The sequence below is a fragment of the Scophthalmus maximus genome, chromosome 9 (assembly GCF_022379125.1).
Source record: "Scophthalmus maximus strain ysfricsl-2021 chromosome 9, ASM2237912v1, whole genome shotgun sequence".
In the NCBI taxonomy this organism is placed as follows: domain Eukaryota; kingdom Metazoa; phylum Chordata; class Actinopteri; order Pleuronectiformes; family Scophthalmidae; genus Scophthalmus; species Scophthalmus maximus.
Genome location: NC_061523.1, coordinates 14,693,334 through 14,711,397, shown reverse-complemented (window position 1 = coordinate 14,711,397; position 18,064 = coordinate 14,693,334). Strand labels below are relative to the sequence as shown.

The 18,064-nt window shown below is 40.3% G+C and overlaps 2 long non-coding RNA genes across 4 annotated transcripts in view; one reads left to right on the top strand and one right to left on the bottom strand.

Moving 5' to 3' along the window:
* The window catches only part of LOC118319880, a 90,385-nt gene that overhangs the window by 32,930 nt on the left and 39,391 nt on the right, over positions 1–18,064 (top strand). The window lies entirely within an intron of this gene.
* On the bottom strand, positions 3,864–15,696 carry LOC118319879. Of its 3 annotated transcripts, XR_004796145.2 has the most exons (5): positions 15,573–15,696; positions 14,992–15,153; positions 14,492–14,590; positions 13,225–13,277; positions 3,864–8,143 (listed from the first exon to the last, which is right to left on the bottom strand). It is a non-coding gene; the product is annotated as an uncharacterized LOC118319879 (long non-coding RNA). The 3 variants fall into 3 exon arrangements; XR_004796146.2 differs by lacking the exon at positions 14,992–15,153; XR_007031490.1 differs by lacking the exon at positions 15,573–15,696 and having other exon boundaries at positions 14,992–15,563.

Genomic DNA, 18,064 nt, shown 5'->3' with positions numbered 1-18,064 from the left:
TCATGCACATCTGATTCCAGTGAAATAAGTCCCTTCTCAGCTGTGCCGAAATCCATATTCACCCTAACAATACTGCTCTTGACCCCCTGGTGAGCTTAACAAATGCCACACAATCAGTGCTCTCCAGCCTTTGGCTATGCCCACAACATTTATTTCTACACTAAACCAAGTGAGGCCAATTGATTGGCCTATACTGTGGTCATAGTTTCCATCACAACGACACACCAACCCTGTTTCTTTTTCAAAAAAAAAAAGAGAGAACATGAAGAAGAAATCAAATTTTCAGCCCAGAAAGAAGAAAGGGTAGAGGAGGTGGTGAAAGTGAGAGCGAAATAAAGGATTCTTTTGCTGCACAAAAGATCTGAGTGCTTCCACTTCCATTTCCTGATCTTCAGCTTCCCTTTCTCTCTCTGGCATGCCACGATGCCGAAGCCAGATTGCATGACTAAATAGTCGTGTAGAGCTTACTCTATTTGATATTTATATTCCCATTGAAGTGTTCTTGTTCCTGAAGTTTTAATTGGGTGCTAATAAATAAATCATCCACTCTCTTCCTCAACAGATGTGCGGGTGAGCACTATGCTGCATAATATCTGTCTGCTATGCAGGTGTATGTGCTTGCCTCATGTCACTGGTGCATGGGATGAGCTGCACCAGCCAGGCCCCCTTAATTTGGCGAGCTGCGGCTCAGTGAGACTACATGACAAACAGAGAGTTGTGACAGGCCCTGGAGATGGATTTCTGTTCACCATGACCTGCTTTATGTGGGAGAAATGCTTTGCACATCCGTGGAAGTTTTTTACGGAGCAATACTGAACTTTGACTCACCTTTGACATTGTTTGACTTTGTATCCAACTGCTTAATATTTGTAATGAATTAGGATCAGTGCAGTGGAAAATGTCGCAGTGCATTTTAAAAAAAACAAACATGATATTTACTTGTGACCGGCTACTTCCTGCAGGTCAAACAGGGCATCATGTACTCTAGTGCACCGGCAGGTGCAAGGCTTCAGCAGATCTCTCACAGTCCAACTTGGTACAGTCCAGATTGCCAGCACCCGGTGGAACAACAGATGTTCTCGCTTCTTGAGAGGTTTAGCAGTTTTCAAGTACAGAACACAACGCCTATTAATTGCTTGAGCGTGATGCGCAGTCCCACTTACTGAACTGAAACCCAGCCAAGCGGTCAATACCTTCACATGGTCCCCAGCTTCCCAAACAGAAGAGCTGTTGCTGCAACAAACATGCCAAGCTCTGTTTGGAATTATTATAATTTTTTGGTTTTGTTTCCCTATTGAATGTAAGATGAATGCTGTTTTTTATCATGGTGTTTGTCATGAGCTGTGGCTGATTTTGTCAATAAGTCAGTAAAGTCAGTAAAGTTACATAACGCAAGAAAAGGCATACAGGGGGCAAAGGTTGGAAAGACATGAGCACTAATCTGTTTATTCAAGTCAGTGTTCCAGCAAACTGATTTTAAAGCTGTTTTATGTATTTCAAAAGGGAAAATAGTTGCATAGTGTTGCTTTAATCCTAACAGATATCCACTTTTAGTGCAGAACTACAGTATGTATGTAATGCAAATGTGAAGTAGATTTAAAAAAAAATCACAGAGGCCACAAAGGTTGTTGACAATGACAGAAACCACATCGAAAACTGGGTTTCCATCCAGACAATGTAACCCTTACTGCCGACGTACACTTTTGACGTTAGTTGAAGATGGCAGCTTAAATTTTTTCTGACCAACTCGCGGAACACCTCCTCAACGTTTCTTCATGGCTTCTTCTGGTCAGGTATTTCTTGAATTACACTGCACTGCCCCCAGGGTTTCCAGTGTTACTGCTCGATTTTGTCCATATTCACAAACTTTTAGAAAATGTGCACAAATTCAGAATAAATCTATGCAGAGTACAGACAGAAGGCTCTGTGCGTATCCGTATCTAACGCTGAACATAAATGAGCCTAGATCCTGAGAGCTTTCACCTTCTTCTACCTTCTCGCCTTTTATGTCACCCTGATACTGTCAGTCATATACATAACTTATGTATACATATTACAACCAAAATAGAGTCCAAAACACATGTTAAGTACAGTGACCGAGTTAAACTTGTTCCCTTGGTACTTACCTGAACAAAGTCTACTCGACACGACTGATGATGATACAAGCTCTTGTACAGACTCGCCGCCCTCCACAGTTCCTATACATGTCAAAACTACGGCCCACTTTTCATAGTTCATTCAATTATTCATTCATTTTCTGCCAGCCTGTGAATCACTAACTTTCTTGTCATGTCAGGCCCTGTCACTTCCTCTGACCTGCAATTACCCCAGTGCTTCCATCCTTTCAGCCCCATGACTCCTATCACCTGACCCCACCCACCCACAATGGCACTATCCCAGATTGTCTAACGTGGTGCAATGTGGTCCTCACAATTCTGAGCCATGGCAGTACAATATGGCACCACATGGATCTACGCAACATTGTTCACCCCCATGAACTGCATCTCCCCTTGCTAATCAGACAGGAATCCAAAATCAGCTCTGCAGAGGTAAATAATTAGCAAGCAGGCTTATGGACCTCGATACTTTTTGTACAGTTTCTTAATGTAGCTGGACCAACCTGATTAAAGTGAGTAAATTTGTACTCGTATACGAACAAACCTGAAACAGAAGCTGCACAATGTACCGTATAAACTGTAACAGATGTTATTTAGTCAATGTATCTAAAATTGCTGTTTTTCTAAATATAAATAAAATTGAGTGTATCCAGCAATGTGATTGGAACTAATGATGCATTTGAGAAACAATACCATAACCAACCTTTGCAGAAAAGAATGAGACACCGCATTACCTCACCGCTTCTAACAGCAGGCGAGGAATCTGTTGGGCTGCACCGGGAGCTTGTAAAATTTAAGACCAACAGTGATGAAAGTCCAGAGCAAGAATAGGTGAATACACTGCACATATAAGTGCATCTGTGAGGCAGGGCTAACTAATCACGTTTTCATGACGAGATTAAACACAACTCATATCATTTAATCACCAAGTTTTAGTATTTTTGCTTGGTCAACTCAAGTTCAATCAGTAGTATCTACTGATGGCTAAAGGTGAGGCTTGGAAATGTTCATAGAATTTTTCATAAACTCTCTGCCTGATTATTAATCACATCTACAAAACTCACATTAAAGAAACAAATGTACAACTCAATTATGTAGTGTGCTTGTTGGGGAAAGTTAACATCTATAACATGGAGTCTATGGCAAATAGAACCAAGTGTAGTTTTGTAAGAGAGGTCCTGTCTTGAGCCGTGCAGGAATATCCCCCGGCGACGGCATCTACAGTAGACTGGTGATGGAGAAGAGGTGAATGATTGCTAAAAAATATGGATAGATGTGATGTGGAGCTCAGTGGAGGACGCTGGACTTGATGAAATCTGGGGTTGAATGGAGTGCAAGAGTGTTGCATTGGTCTGACACTGAAATCACACCTAACAGCAGCGCACATATATTTATGGTTTTGACACTGATAGAATTCCACGGGAGAACGAAGCCTACATGCTCTCCTGTTGACAGCTGTGGAAGATTATTACCTTGAATATGACAGTGGAGAAAGAGAGGTAGTCTTATATTTGTTACAAGATTCCTTCCAACACATAGTCCATGGTCATGGCCTTTGAGGCTTCCACCTGCTACACACAATATAAATTGTAACTACTAGTCTTGGCTACTTGAACTTTTTCAGCTCACATTACTTTGTCCATCATCAAAGGACAAATACATTATTTATAGACTGCCATCTATATTTTGAGGTGTTGCTCCCTTGTTACATTTTCATCAACAAAAAAAAGTGAGATGCCATTTATAGTGAATTTTATGTTTTTTATTACCTGAAACATTTATTACAGTTATTTAGTTTCTTGGCAATAACATTGGCTTTACCGCCGGCACCCTCGATGTCTTCAAGCATGAACTGTAAATGCAAGTCGGTAGTGTCACTGAATTTGACCTTTTTGGGTCTCTTTTTTGGGCCTGACTGTCATGGCTGATGATAACTTTAATTGTATTTATTCATTTTTCATTAGTGTTGGTAAAAAAAGGAAAAAAAACAAACAAACACAGTCAACACCTCTGCTCATCATCATCCCTAACTTCCACTCTCCATCCTCTTTCCCCTTCCATCCAATGGACTCCCTGCAGTTCTGGGCCAATACTGGGCTTAGGTTTTACAGACTGTTTTTTTTATTTATCAAATCTATTTTTCTTTAACATTCTCATAGTTTCTTCCCTTCCCAAAACTGAGCATTGATTGATGCAGTCTTTTCAAGTAAATAAAGGGTCAATTTATATATGCAGGGTGCGATTTGTGGAAAAAAACAAAAAAAACAGAGGGGGGGGGGGGGGCGGCAGCGATAGGATCATGTGTAACGGGGGCTGGCCTCAAACTCCTGACCTCCGACCTCTACCAAGCATGCTAAAGCCCAGGGGCACTGGCGATCATTGCTAGCACGTCTGTTAAGGTTTACACACACAAACTGCACTGCACAACAACTTGACTGGCTGACCACTGTTGTTACACATGCACAACAGAGCAAAACATGCAAAATCTAAATCCCCCTTGGTGAGGTAGCATCGATCACTTTGAGGGGGGGTAAATGTAGTCCCTACCGCGGATACAAATAATTCAGCAGAGGCAGGGATATATAGACCAGAAAGGGGGAAATTCCACGCACCCACCCAAGCCCCCCCGCCAGCAAGTTGCACCCTGCCTATATGCAAATGTTTCTCACCCCCAGGAGGATAGCTTTTTTGCTATGATAATAAAAATCTGTTGGGGTAACTCATTTCAACATGGATTTCAACTCTTTACATACACTGAATTGAAAGGGGAGAATTTCAACTTTCATCAAAAGTTTATCAGTCTGAGACGGGTTGGAGGAAATTCTGGGTTCTGTGTACTCTTTGCTTCAGGAAATTGAGGGGTGGACACCTAGGCAGGCTGGGCTCAGGAGGAAAAAAAAAAAAGCAGACTTGCAAGATCCCCTCTGTCTCTCCTCCTGGCCTGCTGACTGATAGTACTTTTTTGTATCTTCTGTTTCACACTCATACACACAGTTACACTCCTCAACACACACAGACACAACTGCATCTGCATTATGTTATTTGCACTTTTCATTATTTATAGACTATGTGTGGTCTCCCTCTTTTGTGAAATTCTTTTGAGCCATGGTTGTGATATAATAAACTATGATTCATTCATTAATTTTACCAATTTAATAACAGTGTGTTAGCTCTAACAAAGCGCTCCTGTGCTTATATCAAATTTCATAGAGCTGTTAGCATGATTGCAGACTTTTGGTCTTGATCTGGTGCACAACTTTGATATGAATCTACAGTATGCATCCCTGGAGCACAGACTGCAGTCGTTTCTTTACGGAAATGCTTTTCTCTGCTAGTGAAAACTATCGACAGAGCTTGTAATGTGGTGACATTTCCTTTTCTGACATGGATTAAAACATTGAAATGACTGAGACTCAAAAGTTTGAGAGAGCTATTAATTTTGAGAGAATTAACTTCTCCATAGACTAAGCACAAGAGCAGGGAAATGTGTTTGTTAAAAATGGCTAAAGTACCTGTTACCTCGACCAAGGCGCTTATGTCGAAGTTGCTTTTTGTTAGTTAGTGTGTCATAAGCATAACTCAAAATCTACTGAACCGATTTCCATAAAAGGTTCCATTATATTTTGGAACAGATCCGGATAAACGGGCAATATTAAGTTACTGTTTTTCCCCAATTTATTTAACATGGTAGCCTTGACGGCCGACCACCCTTCTGGTTGGTGTATGTTGTAGACTGTGGACCCTGTACATACTTTATGTACGATCTTTTATCTCTCTCTGTGCCAGTAGGGATGCATGCAAATATATTCTTTTAAGGCATCATGGAAAATAGTTTTCTTTTTCTCGGGTTTGCTGCCTTTTTGAGTTCATGGGCCTTCATGTGTGTACGACCGCATGTGTGTAGGTGGAATTGTAAAATGTAAGAACCGTATTTCTTCTGGTATCGAGGCATTTTGCCAACTGGATTACAGGATGACTGAGGGCGTATGAAAATGCAGGCACACATGCTGTTTACTTCAGCCTCCCACCTTGCCTCTCTGACTTCCCACATCCAAACACCTGAAACCAGGAATGAAATGGTCTGGTCATGGGAATGGGCCGCAGTCAATGGAAGTTGGAAAACAGTGATGTTTGCGGTACTGCATGTTCACTTATGCATTTTCAGGAAGATGAAACAGTTAATCGAAGATGAGGTTGGTAATTTCACGTGACATTTTTGTCTTTAAGCTTCAAATGTCATCCTGGTTTTTATTTTTTTCTGAAGAACACCCAAGTTAATTGACCCTAAAATAGACCTGACATAGTTCAATAACGATCACAATTAAATTGTTCTTTTGTAACATAGAGACATCCTGACAACTGACAGTTTTCGCAATACTTTCATTAACGACAGACCGAAACAAGAAGGAATAAGAATCTGTACGAGATGTAGCACTGTGCACAGTGCTGAAACTTGACTGCAATTATTAAAATTTGATTCTAAATATAAGCAAAGTAACAGCACCAATTAAGTCACTGTTGGTGCCAGGCAAGGCATACGTTTAAACAGAAGCGAGACACGGGGGTCCAGTCAGAAGCTGTGTGCAGCAGGCAACTGAGATTGTGAGTCTTTGTGTTTTAGAAGAATTTTGCTGATTCCTTGATGCGTAAGCCAGTTGACCAAGATACCCACAGGGCTTGGGTTTCAGTTTTTGGTTGTTGTTTTTTAAAATCCAACTTTGTGGAAAAGGTAAGTAGTGTCTTTGTGCTTTTTTATGGATTTTTAGTCATCTAGTCACTGTGCTCATGCATCTAAGACTATAAATGGCCACACCGAGAAAAAGAAGAAGAAGAGATTTGGCCATATGGATACATAAAAGTAGAGGAGCAGAATGGGAGGCTCGACTGGATGCTGTGCAGGTAGTTATTCATCCCTCCCTGTTCAGGGCATTCCACCCCATCACAGGCAGCCCATCCTGTACCTGCTTATTAATTTAAAATCATTTGCTGCACCTCCGGGGGGTGATAAATGCCAGGTGCAGAGACAGGGCAGTGCTGAACCTATAAAAACTATTACTGAGGCCCCTTCCTCACCCCTATTGCCATGGCCTGATAATGGCCTCTCAATGCGGCGCTAAAGCCAAACCATGGGAGAGTAAGGTTTTTTTTCCTCTCTACCTCTCTCTGCCTTCTAGGCTCGGCTGCCGAATTAGGGACACACACTCGCACACAAAGGAGACCGTTCAGCCAAGTTGTGCAGAGCACCCGCACCGCCCAAAGGCCCGCCCACCTATGTCAAAATGCCGCTGCGAATGTTGTAAAGGCTATGAAAGGATGGCATCAAAGTGGCATCATCCCTCTGGTCAAAGGAAAAGCAAGAATACATAAATAAATGCATAAATACGGACTGCATGAAAGAACTGCAGGATCAGCAACACAGGTAAACAAGGCTAACTTCTGTTTTCGCTCTAAACATGTTAGTGTTGTAGAAGCTTTGCTTTTGGCAAAATAATCGTCAGACGCAGCGAGAGAACCTCCTGGACAGCTGCTTAGCAAAAAAAAAGTGGCTGTATAATGTGATCTGAACTAAGTGACAGCAAATGCCTGTCAGGGCTTTAGTATTAGAAACCCACTCATTTGCCCCATATTACAAATATGACGCAATCGTACAGTAGAAGCAAGATTCTCAGTGGACTGTGCATTTATTGGTGTATATCATGGAAGCTTTTGAATGATGCAGATGTTGAGGATTTTTTTCAAATTGAAGGATTGTTAAGTAAAAGCAGAGGTGATTCTGGATTGTCAACTTCTACCCTACTGACAATGAGCGTCGTGTGCAAGCAGGGAAGTAGTAAAACTGTCCATCAGAAGTGCCATTATGTGATTTACAGAAGTGGTTTGGACAAGTGCAAATGTGGAAAGAAGGCCGAATATACAGACAGGGCATGTGTCAGTGTTTTGAAGACCATCTTGAGTGAAGTTAAAGGCCTCTGCCAAGACACCACGTTGTCCTTCCTGGTCATCGTCTTTATCAGTAATTACATGCTCTAAAAAAGCATAAACACACAAACAGAAAAACAACGCATAAGCCAAATGCCAAAGTACCATTGATGTCACCAGCGAGCCAGTATGCATCTAAAAGTCAATTTCAAAATCAAATGTATGCACTTCACGTTGCATGGCTCTGAAGCACATCGGATATATATATATATATATATATATACATACACATATATATATATATATATATATATATATATATATATATATATATATATATATATATATATATATATATATATATATATACATATATATTTTTTCTTTTTCTTTTTCAGAAGCTTTGGTAGTAGAGTCTCCCAGCCGAAGTTTGCTCAGGACCCCAGGGAGGTTGAATTGGCACATCTTAGATCCAGCTGCCGAAAAGCATTTCATTCACAAGCCATGTTGTCAGAAAATCAAACCTAGAACACAAACAGTAAGCAGGCAGGCACATCTTGAAAAGCTTAATGTGAATTTGGTTGTTTCTTGCATTATAAATGTTGTCTTTCAGCTGTTTTTTCATAACAGTTCCACTCCGCAACTGCATTACCACACAATGGTGGTGGATTTCCATTTGTACCTAAGGCAACTTCAAGATCTCTGTTCTATTATTTTAACTCCAAAGTAAAACAAAAGTGGCTCCTTGGAAGGCACTTTTTTTTATGCAATTCTTGCTTGCATAAGTTGTTTAGGAAAGCAGTTACAGATCGTAGTGGCTTGGTCAAGAGCTCACCCTGATTGTAAGACACAACCCGCTGTTCCACACTGGTTTAAGAAAGATGAAAAAACCCCTGAACAAATCAAAGATGGAGAAAATCAGTTATTTCAGCCCAGGTCTGACATGCATGATGGCAGCTTTCATGGTAGATGGCCTCGGGCATCTCCCCGGAGATGTGAGATACAATTGTTCATGTAAAACATACTGTTTGAAAATGTTTTCAGATTAACTATACATTTTTGTAAGCTGTGATTTTGAAGTAAGCAAACATTTGACTGTTAGAACGCCACAAAGACCATCTCAAAAAATGCTTTCAAAAAAAGTCTGAGACACTGGTCTTTGGACAATTGACAAAACACTATGGCTGCTTAATGCAGTAAAAACCAGTGTAAATCAAATAATCACATATTTATTTTTTCTGTAACTTGACACTTTTGGAGCTGACTAACTCTAGTAGATGTACAGTACCAATAAGTCCCTTAACCTAAACAGCCGTACAGGTCACCATACCTTTGGATGTGACCTGTAGGAGTTTACTACAGTGAACCTTCATCGTCATAACAACAATAATAGGCATGCAGTTAAGGTTATGGAATCATCCTGGGTTGGTTTGGTTTAGGAGGACTGTGAGTCTCAAGCAGACAGTTGCCTTTCTCCACACCCTGCAGACAAATATTAAATAATAACTTCAACATTCACACTCCTTTTTGCTCTTTTTTTATCCTAACCAACTCTTGAGGGAAATGTCTGTCTCTTTCCCTGATAAATGCTTCACTATATTCATCAGCTAGTAAATCACTTTTTTCTGTCTGCCATTTGGTGCTGGCAGGTAGAGTACAGTGGATTTCTCCGAGCCTTTTTTCTTTTGTCTGTGTCTGGAAACGAAGCTGAAGGGAGCGATGAAACTGAAACAAAATACGAAAAGTTTTGTGTCCACAACACCTAAACAAAAAGCTGGAAGATGCTTCGAAGGTGGTAATTCTCTTTGGGTAAATTTCTACAAGTGGCCACTGTAACGTTGCACATAGTCATCATAGGACAAATTGTTAACATATAACTACTAAACAGCTTTAAAGGTTCCAGGTGTGACCACTGCACAAGAGAATATTTTAACTTGGCTTTGTACTCATATGTACTTCAAATAATAATGTTTAACCCGCTTTGTGTGTGCATGTGTGTGTGTGTATGCATGGCTGAAATCATAGTTTTCATTGAGCCACGTCTTGGAAAAGAATAGGCACCCTAAACTTAATTCATTAAAATTTGCTAACAACAAACATGGGACTGACATGAGGCATATCTATTTTCTGATTAATATCAGTCATATTTTTCTTCATAACCTTTACTTATTTCAATAGATCTCATGAGCAGCTTCTGAATACAGGCCACCCACTCACCATTTTCTACTATTGCACATGTTGTCTTGTTCGTTTTGAATAAGACTCATTCTATTTTTTTTATGAAGATATATTCATTACCAACTTTGTTGTATGCTGTATAGAAATTAGATAGAGATACACTTCAGATGAAATGTTGAAATGTGGACTTGCGTTCTCTCTCCATACACTCTCGGGCTATTGACAGGGGAATTGTGAGGCCACTGTATTGAAACTCCTACACATTGCTAATGCATCACATTGGGGAAAAAAGCAGCACTGTAGATATATACAGTATATATATATATATATATATACAGTATATATATATATATATATATATATATATATATATATATATATATGTGTATACTGTATATATTTTCATTTTATCTTTCTGAGTTATATTGCATCTCTGCTTTTTTTTTTCTTCACGCTTCAAATCCAATGTTTCATGTTTATTTTTAGGGGGGGCATAAACAAGAGAAAGGCTTTAAGGGCTGAGATGAAAACAACTGGCCATAAAGTGCACTGAAAATGAATAAACCATCCTCAATCTAATCCGTGACTTGTCATGGAACTACGAGAGTGTCAACAGAACTCACGGAGAGCCTGAAACACCCAAATCCCATTAAAGCCTTTGTAGGAGAAAAAGGCTGACATTTTGTGGTCTAATTAAACATTCCCTGCGATGAATTGCGGTGAATGATTAACAATAATTAACAACTGGCATGGGATGCTGCAAGTGGGACATGGCCGCATAAACTGGCGAGTGTCTGAGATTTGTCATATTTTTCTTTGATGAGAAACCGTCAACTTGGAAAAAAAATTGGAGGAAGGCGGGGACCTCGCTGATATATATTTAATTATATTACGGCAATGGTTAAATTTTTCTCGGAACTTTATTTATTCAGATTGTAAAACGTGTCATTGCATGCTGTGCATAAATTACATTAATGCAGCCTTTTAAATTATCAGTTGTTATCATAATCAACCAATTAACCACACTGCTCCGTGTGGCTGTTGTGGCGGCTGTATTTGTGTAACTGTTTATACAATCAGCCAGTCCCTCTGTTTCCTGCTCATTAGCATTTTCTGCAAATGTCTCCAAGCAACAAAGTGAGGGAGGCGGGGCTGGAGGGGCCTCAAACATCTCGCCGACTCCCCCTCAGGACGCTCTTTTCTCTCATGTCCATCCCTCTCGCAGCTCTTTCTCCCACTCTACTGTCAAGGCGCATCCTTAGAAACCACCCGGGTGTCACCATACTTCTTCCTCCAAAGACACAAGGAGGGCAGACACACTTTTAATCATCCTTTCTCGCCTCTAGTCTTCTTCTCGGCGGTCAAAATAACAAAAGCTGTCACACAAGACTCATGTCGTCTCCCAGTGATCATAACGGATAATTACCCTCCCCCCGGGACTCCAGTCCATCCCCATCTCTCCCACAACCACTATTTCGCTGTGAATCCCCAGCACTTGTGAAATGGCTGTGTCTCAGTAACAAGCTCTGAGTGGCAGTGATTCAGTTGAAGATATAGCCATGTCAGGCCAACCAAAAGTAAATCAACCCTCAGACCTTATCCATCGTTCCTCGATTAAAAGAAACTCTTTCTTTTCTCCCAACGAAGATTTATAAATCAACGGGACAGGATGGGTGTCAGAAACTGTTCGGCGCAGTCGTTTTTCAAGTGGGACATCATTCTGTCCGGGTGACAGATGACTTTGACCAAAAGGGGGCAGTGTTGACGTTTTGAAAGAAAGTTGGGACTGACGGCCTGTCTGGCTTGCTGCAGAGCATGAGGGAGTGGCCGATTGAATGGGTGAGCAGGTAAATGAGTGAATGGGTGACCGAGTGAAGGGCGGGAGCAGATAACATGCTCACTGACTGACAGAGGGGAAGCTACAGCGATCAGCATCGATCCCACCACACAGGCCCCGAGCCTCGGCCAGGGGTTGCTCCACTGGCCTCCAGGGCGACTCAGATGCCGGATTATCAGCCTGATTGCATCTCTGGGCAAATGTTTTATCTGATACAATACAAAGTTCTGATTTTTGAACCATCACACAATATTCTAGCAATTTAAAGTGCCCCCCCCCCCCCTTTAAGTAGAGGCCTGAGATGAAGTCATGATTTCTTCAGATGTACTGGTGAATATCAAACGATTCTAAAATTATTCTTCACTGGATACATATGTTGCATTTAAGTTCAGACCAAGAACATTCTTGAAGCACTTTAAACTACAAACCGATATTTGTCAAGTTGAAAATATTAATAAGATGCTGATTGAGTAATACTAGTGGGAATATGTTGCTCACAAGGGGAAATCAAATGCAAAGCATCAGAGAGAGGCTGCTGTGTTTAAAGCAGTTTATCAGACATCCATTAAACCCTAAGATGTCCAACTTTAATTCAGACCTGCCTTAGGCTCAATTATTTTTTTCAGTGATGCTAAAGGTGTGCTACACTATGGCTTATACGCTTCCAGTAGTGTGAAAATGTAATTCTCCTTTTTATCTTCATTGTCTGCAACAGAAGGAAAGACAAACAGCCCAGTCAATACAAATGCATGAGGTTCAATTGCAAAGGCTCGATTTATGCCAGAATATAAGAGTTGGTAACTATCAAACTCAATTTGTACAGTTTTGTCTCAAAGGGCTTTAGCCCTAGAACTAAATCCTCCCAGATCATGCGGAATCACAGAGGCGAGAAATCGCAGGCAACCTTATGATGAATGAAGCTATTCCAATCCCTCCTCGCCTCCTCCTGTTCACTTCCCTCTCATCTCTGCTGACATACCTTGTACCAACACGGCCAATCATAGTATGGACCTGACTGGAATCATCTTAGAAAAGCAATTCACTCCTTCCTGTGCCTGCACTTTTGGTGTCAGGATTGCAATTTGTAAACCAAGGGAGAGAAACTTCAGATCCTGTTCCAGAAGTCTGCTATTTAGAATCAGTAAACACAGGCGTGATGATGCTGTTACATACCGCAGTAATGCCAGTCCACATTCCCCCTTTCTCTCCTTCAGTCGTCTCCGGGTCTATGGATGAGAAGAGGAGGTCAAAGAAGAAAAAAAAGGTTTCAAGTGAAATCTATAACCGAGATGCCTCATCCTGCCCCCCGCCCCCCCACCCCCCAAACACCTCCCGCTGGTGTGGCCACTTGGTATTCTGCAGGATCTTCTGGCCCCCTATGGTGTTCCCAATCTTCAACTCGGAAGGAAAGAATAGAGAGCTACTAAGCCCCGGGATGGAGAATGCCTAGCTGTGGATTAATGGGCAGAAGAGCAAATGAAGTCCAGGAGAGGGTTTATTTCTATCAATATCAAGTAGCAGATTAGGCGCAGAGACTGGCTATGTCTCTATTTTCATTTGACGAACTGTTTGGCCACATTACTCCATCGACGGAATCAACATGGCATGGTGAAATTAGAATGGGATCAATGGGCAGAGGGGGAGCACAGCACGTTCTGCATCTGAAAATAAAGAGACAAGGTCCTTTTTTCTTCGCTAAGCCAAATGGTCTCCATGAGGACACATGAGACTTCATAAAAAGACTTCCTCCTTTAGTCTGCGCTATATTTTATACAGTTATGAAATCATACATTGTCTACAGCTGCATGGTTTATTTTTTGGGGAGTTTCAATTGAATAAAATATTAACAACATAGTGTTAAAACGTTAAAAGGATTCAGATGCATTGACCCAAACACATCGTGTCAATGAAGATGAATATCACGTCGACATTATTTAACTCTTTTTTTTTTTTTTTTTCCCCACTCAACAGAATTCAAATTGATTTTTCCTGTCAACACAACATGCATCTCACCCAGGGGCAACTTGGCAAGAAGAGGCATTGCTAGGGATGTTGAAGCATGGACTTGGCCCAATCCAGAAATATCATTATTTAATATAATATTTTCACTAGATTTCAGAACAAAATTAATAAGAGATGTGGGACTGTGCATCGGGTGCTGAGTGCATAGGCTGCCTTTCACAACACAAGATCAAAATAAACAAAGTGAGTGCAATCTGAGTTCTCATTCAGCTTCATTATTATCGTATTAATTTTCAGCAGCGGGATTGTAACTCTTAAAGTTGATGAGGCGGTCAGATTGCATGTCGCCGATACTTTTGAAAATGTACCATCGCTGGTCTCGTGGCTTCTGCTCCTGTTGAGCGACAAGGGCTCCTTTTGAACTGTGACAAATTTGAACTATGACAAATTGTGTTAACCCTGTGTCATATGTGTCTACCTGATAGTCTCCTCGTCTTCGCCTCTCCAGAAGCTCTCAAATCTGTCTGCTCTTCATCACCGCTGCTCCCTCCTCCTGTTCTCTTCTGCTCTCTCTTTCCTGGTCACAAAGAAGAAGGCAGTCAGCATATGGCTCATTTTCTGGTGTGATGATTGGATCCTAAACATCTTATTTATCAATTTATTGTATACACAGACTTAACACAAACCAATTATTTGAACACACCAACCAATAATGGATTATACACACGCAAATCACCCATGCACTATATTCCATCCGATAAATCTGTCTTCCTCAACAACATCTAACCTCCGTCCTTCCTCTGTTTTGCTATTGTTGCACTTTTAAGTTCTCTCTTTATCTTTCTCTCTATTTTATCTGTTAACATTTTTGGTCTGTCTCTTCGGTCACATGCTGGATGCTGACATATTTTGTAAAGGGGCACCATGGTTATACTTGTTTTCATGCCCAGTTGTGATAAAAAAAATTGTGCTTCCCACCCAGTGAGATCGAACTCTTCTTCAAAATCTTTAGCTTTTCGATGTGGTTCTGACACTCGTCATGTCCTGACCCATCTGCTGCTACAGCAAGATGAGATATCTCTTCCTTCCACCACCTCCAGCCTCAGCTGAACCTGGGATCCTCTTCTTTGAAATTGCCTTCTTAAAAAACGAAACAAAAAAATAAATAAATTGCATAAAACATTTACGGCTAGCCTTGAACGTCCAGGCATAATGATCCCTATATCGACAAAAACTAAGTAGTGAATATCCAGTTCATGAATCATTAAGTATAATTAAGCACATAAACATTTTCAAACACTGCACCGTAACTTTCTCTGAAGATAAATTATTTATTTAGGAGCTAGGAGCAAGTGTGATCATCGCTGAAATGAAAAAGTTAACAGATAATTCTGTTCCATCTATGACCCACAGATATTATATATATAATATATTTTTTTCAACTTGAAGGCAAAATGAGTTAACAAAATATCATGACTTAATCCTTTCATGACGTTTTTTCCCTTTACAGGTCGTTGCACACACAGCTCCCAGCATTGAAAGTGTTTTTTTTAATTTACTTTTTTTCCCTCTACTATTTTTTTCTTCCTTTTCCGGTTCTTTGAGAAGCTCAAACCCCAGTGCCCTATCAGGCAACCTTGGTCGATCCTGTAATGAATTTAGCCAGTAGCAATAACTGTGCCAATCAATAGCAATCCGCGGTATGTCATTGACAGGTTAGACACTGTAATGTTTGGCCATGGTGGCTAGTCAAAGGAATCAAAGGAATCCAGCAGTAGTTATTCAGCTATTCAGACACACTGGCAATCTGCACTGACATCTACAGCCACATAGAAATAACCATACAGATATCATTCATCGGTCGGCCGCATAAAATGGTTCCATTAATGTCACATCCATTAATGTTCATTTTGAACATTCACACAAGTTGCACTGTGACCAGATTCCACATCTCCAAAAAATAACTTTACCCAATGAGACCCCCAGGATTTTCAAAGTAGGAAAAAGGTCCACGCTTTCTGTTGAACATCTGCTTAGTTAATCTACCACGCCGTCAGGTATTAAAGAAGCCTCCCCTTTTGATCCCTGAACCCGCATAGAGGCATTGCTTCATCTGTGATGTGAGCAGATTGCACTGGAACTTGTGTGTGCTCACTCTAATACTTTGTGCCTTCCGGTGCAGCAGCACATTCTCTCCGGTTCAACCATGCTGTGATGTTGGCCTCTTTTCGAGCACACATCCACAAATTTTGATCCAAGATTTTTTAATTTCCCCTGTAGGGAAACCATCAAGATTTAACTCATCTCATCTCATCTCATCTTATCTCATATCATCTCATCTTATCTTATCTTAAACTGGAAAAAGATGGTATGTACAGCTCACATGCATTTAACTCTCAATTGATGCAGTGCCAATTTCAGTCGGCAACATGCATAAGTTACACGTATCATATGGAAATCGTGTCAGTTTTTTTGGTGTCTGTTTTTCCCACATTTAAAGTCTTACCTGATATAATGACTTGTCAGTGCTGATGGACTGCAGACAACACCCAGACATCTAGTCACCTGTTTGAATGGCCTTTGTTGTCATGGAAGAAAATCTGAATGACTATTGAATCATGCATTCAGACCTGCTGCAGTTACCTAGTCATTTTGGCCAAAACATCAGTGGTCTAACAAAGGCTGAAAAGGCTCTGTGGCTGGCGATAGTAAGTACAGTAACTCCTCCACATGCTCCCTGCTCAGTCCCTCCGTAACAAAGCCATCAGACACATTTGCAAGGTTGGTTATGTCATGTCCCTTTTACAAAGCAATACCCTCCAGCTAGGGGACTCTAAGGGATTGGAATTTTAGTTCTCTTCGTCATTTGTATGAGCCGAGGTGCCCGCTGTGGCAAATTGCAATTCCACATCCCATAATGTCATCCCTCGCACTTCCTCCTTGTTTCTCTTTCTTTGGATAGAAAGACTCTCTGTAAGGGCAGACTGGGAAAATGTAAGAGGAAGGGGCCTTAATCCCTGCAGGAAGTTTAAGTCAAAATGGTCTGCTCATAGTTTTGAGTCTATACACTCTGTATAGGAAGACGAAAATAAGAGATAAAAGATGAATAAATATGTCCATGGTTTCTAATAAAAAGGATATTTACTACAATAACATGAAAACAAATATTTAACCTAATGTTAAAGATTCATTTATTTCAATTGCATATACTATTTCCATCCATTTGGATTAAACTGTTTTATCATGAATAAACCAATAAACTTAATGTGATGCATATTTGTCACCAAAAATGAATGAAGGATGAGATTTATTTGATAGCAGTGATAAATCCAAGTCCATTCTTTTATATGCACAATAATGATTGTAATATTGCATAAATCATGGATCAATCTTGTATGCATTGTGAAATTTATTGTTTTTCACATTTTGAATTTACGAGACATGTAAAAACCACCACTGTGAGAATAGACCACTTCTCACTTATTATTTGAAAAAAAGAAAATATCCTCTAAACTTGCGTGCATCTTTTGAAGAAATTGTCCAAATTCAAACAGGAATCCAGCCAGATCTTCCCTAAATTAAAGTCATCATAGCATGCAGCGATAAAGTCTTTTTATATTGCTCCAAATGTAATATATAGTCACAATTGATTTTGCAGTGATCTATAGTGCTGTCTTTTTTTTTGTTCATATTTTTAATGGAAAAAAAATACCTTGCACAATTTTGGCATCCAAAAGGTTTTAGTGGATCAGGTACAGCATCTGGTCAGAGTTGACTCATATGTACATTATTAACCCTTTAAGACACGTACTTAGTGCACACAATAGAGTAAAAGCTGAAGCAGAATAGATTGCGATTATTATTTTGAATGTCTCCAGTCAGAAACTCTCAACTGAGTCAGTCTGCCTAAAGGTCAAATCCATCCCCTAAAAATCAGGTCATTTGGCTTGTTCTCCTTTCTCTCATCACTTTATCCTTGGTCTACTTTCATTTCTTCTTTTTTTCAGTTCATCTCTTCTGTTCTTCGTACCCTTGTTCACTCTCTCTTTGT